Genomic DNA, 6093 nt, shown 5'->3' on the forward strand with positions numbered 1-6093 from the left:
TGTACTCTTGAAGAGAGGAAGTAATGATTTCGTTTAGTTTTCACACTTTACTAACAAGTTCCTGCAAGTTTGAGATTTTAAAAGTTAGATATGCTCAAATTATTTATCATGAAAGAAGAAAATAAGGAAAACAAACATAAGGAGATATAATAAAATAGGGAAAGAAATGAGAAAAAGAAATGAACAACAAAATAGAAGAAAAAGATAATTAGGAAGACAAAAAGAAAAGGAAAGGAAAGGAAAGGAAATGAAAGGAAAAAAAGGAAAGGAAAGGAAAGGAAAGAAGAGATGAAGGTAACGAGATGCAAAGGAGGAGGAGGAAAAGACATAGAATGAGTTGGAAGAAGACGAGCAGGATAAACAATAGAAAGAATTGAAGCGGTGAGATCAATAACCATTCAAGTCCACTTCTGGTCATTCATTCTTTTGCAAATCTGAAATTAGGATATTTCCACAAGTGTTACGACTTTAAAAGTTGGTATACTACTTTGTCTTGATCTCTAAACCAACCAGAAATATTACATGCAAAAAATAATAATTAGGTAAGAAAAAAAAGGTTTTTTACTTTTTTCTCGAAACGTGTGTAAATGGACTTGAATGGTTATTGATCTCACCGCTTCAATTGACAAAAATTAAAAAAAAAAAAAACAGAAGGAAAACAACAAGTAAAAAAGGAGAGAACATGAGAGAGGAGAGGAAAAGCAAGCGAAGAAAGAAAAGATGTAAAAACAGCACAGATTGAAGAGAAGAATGTAAGGAAAATGAGAACGATATGAAGGAGAAGAGGATAGGAAAATGAAATAGGAGAGGTGATAAAAATAAGATGGCAAGAAAGAAAAGGGGAAGAATGTAAAATAAAAACTGGAAGGAATGAAAAGTAAAATAACTGAAGACGAGGAAAGGAAGAAAACGAATAGAAAATATATAGAAAGGGAAGAAAGAGCGGAAGAAGAAAAAGGCAGAGGAATTGTGTCGTTCGGGCAGACTCCAGTACAGACCTGGGCGTAAATAACTCAAATGAGTCACTGTAGACCAACCCTTAACTCTCCACTCCACCTTCCCCGGCTGATACAGTAATGTTTTGGTGCGGTACGAGCAGACAGGAATGTCAGTGACGGATTATATCATGCGAGCACCGTAGCTTTTACGAACTTTCGACTCTCGCTGGTCGCCTAAAATCCACCACTGATGCACCACTTATTGTGGTTTGTTTATAAGGTGGTGTAAGCGAGAAGGACATGGGCGGGAGTTTCTCTGTCCCTTTCACGTCCTCTCTTATGCTCAGGGCTGCTCTAGTACATTGAGTTGCCAAATTACAACGCGTGGTTAACATTTTATTTTCAAAACTAATTCTTCTGGAATCTGCTGAAGACTGAACAATAAATGTAAGTTTACAGTATGCTTGTGAGAAGGCTTTAGCCAAGTGACAAACTACTGGGTTTTCGGGGATGAAGTGTATTTCAAACCTGTCTTCTCTTCATTACAAAATTATCGTACCATATGTAGATATTTTGTTTATACTTGAATAAATTGATTCGTCGGAGCGGAAATTCGTGATCGATAGATATCGATAATTGAATAAGAATTTCAGTGATGTGCGACTCTGTTTAGTGAATTTAGTTAACGAAAAAATCGATAATTGAACTTGAAGATCAAGGGTTTTCAAAGGAAGACTGTTTCAGTGGGAAATAGAACCTATTTTTACTAATGCTTTTGCAGAAGAGTGACAACGGGGCCTCCTGAAGCGCGAGATCCCTCGCAGCATCTGCCCTTATCCACCCCTGCTAGTAGAGAATGTGCAACTTTGTTAAAAATACTCCTGAAATGATCTAGTGTAATAGGCTACCAAGATAAATACAAATATACCTTTGTACAATATGGGCATCGTTCCATATATCAATATGCTTGTGAAAGAGTGTCGTAATTGATACAATGGAAATCATTGATCATAATATTAATTTTTTTCCTATTAATGTAACTTTATGAACTCAAGTCTGGAACACAATTCTAGTATTTATCAGGTATTACCAAAGTCTGGTACATACAGTCACGAAGCTCAATACGAAGGAAATATGCATCCATAAATAGTTCCTAATCACTAGGATCGCTACTATCGCCTCATCACAGACAATGCGAAATAGTACCGGCACAGTCTATTGTTCCTAGTACCCTCACAACTCAAGTTTCGTGACTGTATATATTAGATTGTGGTATTACACTATTTATTGGAGTATGATCTTCTTTAATGAAATATAATCCTTTCAGTAACTGTGGTTAATTTTGTAATATTTATATTAAATGCTATAACACATTCTTTTTATCTTTTGTGACATTTATACACTATGTATTGTACATATTCCTCTGTATATGACGCCACGGGACGTACGAAAACTTTGCCTCCCAGAGAGCATCTGTCGTACGCACCGAAGTTAAAGTGTTTGCCGGGCATATGTACCGTTCACCTGTCTGTTGTGAGCTACTGAAGGGAATACTCATTCGGTTGTAATGTAGTGTAAGGTATTATGTCTTTCTCTATTAATTGTTTTCAAACAGTGAAGAGATTAATCATTCGTAAGTAGTGTGGTGTGATCTATCATGTTTCTTAAAGTTGCTTGAGAACATGAATTACTCACTTGTGTGTAGTGTAGTGCGAGCTACTGAATTTTTTTTATAATTGTTTGAGAATTGTGTAAACCTTATTGCAGCAATTTTTTGTAGTTTTAAGCTATGCGAAGTGATTAAGAAAATATCCAGCAAGTCATTTAGAAAATTTCGCAAAAAGAGGTTAATCGAGTAGGTATTTATATAAATTAAATCCAGTTACACACTTTGTATTAAAACTTATGTATTAATTTTTTATTATTTTGTTTCTTGTTCCCGACTCCAAAGCTATATTTGTGATGTAAGATTGATAGAACAGAATAAATATATTACAATGTAATATAATAAATAAAAATGTACCAATAACATTTCACAATGTTCAGTAGGTCTACACATTCAATTGTGAAATGCAAGGTGCTATAGAGGAAACGCATGTTTTTCGTACGGCTAGTACTCCGCAAAGAGGTAGGGGTTTTCGCAGCTTATTAGTAGGCTACATCGTATATACCCAGATTGCTCGGCCTTATAGACTTTGACTGTAACTTTTGTCAGGTTTACTATGCTGCCATCTAGTTATTGCATAAAGAGTCACATCATAACTCCCATTGGAATTGTATTAGCGACTGTACTGCCATCTCGTGTTTATTCATGGAGGACGGGTGGCGATCCTGGCGATTTTTCTCTTCAAAGTGCTACCGATTTTAACATAGGGATGAGCAATCTGTTATATATGTGATCTGAGTTAGTAGACACCTTCGATTATGCAGTTTCAGTAACATGGCGACGTGGACCTTGGAGCATCGCGCGGTTGTTTTTGAAATTTATATTGAAATAAAGTCCGTAATAAACCGTCCAGTTTTGGTGATGTCCATTAGCCGCCTCGCTCACCTGACTCGCAATTATTTTTTGTGGGGTTACTGAAATCAAAGGTTACAGAAACAAAGCCCGCAACGTCCAGGAACTGAATGATTCCATTGGCCAGGAAATCGCTAATGTGGAGGAAGAAATACTGGGAAAAGCAATGCGGAATTTCGAAGTGAGGTTGCGAGATTGTATACAGAAGATAGGACGTTGCTTGACGGAAGTTATTATTCGGAGGTAATTCAGAATTATCAACAAAACTACATTGTACAAGCTTTATTTTCGTGTAATTGAATTTTATTTAACTTTTAAATCTTCTGAGTTATTCTTATTTGGAAAACATGCGTTTCCTCTGCCGTACCTCTGCTATATATCCTTCGTTTGCGCAAACACTTCTACTTTCACCAAGATATTCATGGAAATTACAAGACGCTGGTGTAGATAATAATCGCTTATCTGTCTGATACATGCAAGGTTGCCGTTGACAGTAACATAATTATGATAATTATTTTTCTTTTTTTTTCTCATCTTTGTCATTACAATCATCATTGTATTCAGTTCATCATTCTCTTAATCTTTCACCACCACCACCACCACCACCACCACCACCACCACCACCACCACCACCACCAAAACCACCAACACCACCACCACCACTTTTACGAACACAAGAGCACACATAAACATATTAATCGTAATCACAATCATAATCCACATTATATTATCACGTTTTATTGATTAAGCATACTAAAAAAAATATAGGCCTAATTATGATATTAATTTGTTCCAATGTGATTTTTGTACGAACAATTAAAGCAAAATAAATTTATTTGAATGCTGACATTGTTTTTGTCAGAGATTTTAACTGCACTAAATCTGCTGTATGTTGTTGGATTTAATAGATTTAACATAATTAATATTAGGTGGTTAGTGCTTCTGCATTCCGCGCCATTAGAATCGGAAGCCATACGAGTCATAATACAAATATAATTTTGTGTTTTTTGCTGAAGCATGAAGATTTAGCCTCAATAATACGCATATGTACATTATTAATGCAACTGGTGTCATGAAGCAAGGACATCACTTAAGGAAATAAATAACAGACACGAGACATGTGATATATTAAATCCAATCCCTATGAGTTGGGGAAATTCATTTTCCCTTGCTGGAAATGGAACGCAGTTACTTTGGGTTGTAGGTACAGGCAGTCATTGTTTATCACTTAATGTTTATTGCAGTCACAAACTCAAATGACAACAAATGTCAGGTATTTATTGCCGCACTTGTTAACAGGAATAGAGCGTCGTGTTTTATCGACACTAATATTTCATTCATAGAGTGGATCAAAGATCATTGAAACAGTCCGACAGCCATTTTATGTTGTCACAATTAGAATCTATTAAATTAATTGTGGCAATATAGCATGAGCTCTTTTTTGTTGGAGAACACTAGAGCTTACAACATAAGATGGTCAGAGAGACAAATATGATTAAAGTTAGTATCTTTAATGTCACTGCAAGGTTTACTACCAAACGTTTTCAGATAAACACAGAATGGAAAATATTATGAAATTAAATATACTGTACAGTAACTTACTTACAGCAGACGTTGACCAAAATGTCGAAGTGACCGAAAAGTCGAAGTGGCCAAAACATCAGGTGACAAAATTACAGTGACAGGTGGTACAGTGACGAGAGTTCCGGTGACGAGAATTCCGCTTCCTATTCCCACTCTTTCCATCTCAACTCAACCGCGATTTCAGTTGACAGCAACTGGTTGTGTTGTGTCTTTTGGTGACTGCAGTTGAAAGTTGCTGTTTGCATGTACAAAGTGACGTGCTCACAAGCTAAATGAATATGCATTCAATAACTCAGAGCTACTGTAGTGCAGACAGACATGAATCTTCAACGCAATTAAGCTGCATCTACAGCTCAACTTCGACTCACAAGCAAACATTCTGATGGGAGCAGATAAAAATGTTATTTTTTTTTCTTTCACCATGTTAATAATGTCAAAAGAAGTACTTATACAAATTTTGGCTACTCGACCACAATTACGAGGACCGTAAAAAATAAATTCACCAGGGGTCGTTAACAGAAAGGAAACACAGTTTCATTGGAAAAATTTATTGAACCAGATACAGCAATTGTTGAGCTATTTTTCAACATATTCCCCATCGGAATTGGGATCGACAGAGAGGTGCAGACAATTCTCAAATACTGGTACCGTTCCCAGGCGGCTGACTTCTACGACACAAGGATACAAAAATTAATCCCATCTTATGACAGATGTCTCAATTCTAGTGGGGGATATGTTGACAAATAGCGCAACAATTGCTATATCTGTTTCAATAAATTTTTCAATGCAATTGTGCTTTTTTTCTGTAAAAGGCCCCAGGGAAAATAACTTTCTGGACGGCCTCGTAATTGGGGTCGAGTGACCAAAATTTGTATAAACATTTCTTTTGAAATTATGATTGTAGAAGAAAAAAATTAACTTTTTTATCTGCCCCCATCAGAATGTTTGCTTGTCAGTCGTGGTAACTCAGAGGTACTCCAGTGGAAAATCTCCCTTAGAAACAACCATATAAACAAATAGGCCTACACCAGTAATTTTCATTGCAAAAACTTT

This window comes from Periplaneta americana, chromosome 1 (genome assembly GCF_040183065.1).
Source record: "Periplaneta americana isolate PAMFEO1 chromosome 1, P.americana_PAMFEO1_priV1, whole genome shotgun sequence".
Taxonomy (NCBI): Eukaryota; Metazoa; Arthropoda; class Insecta; order Blattodea; family Blattidae; genus Periplaneta; species Periplaneta americana.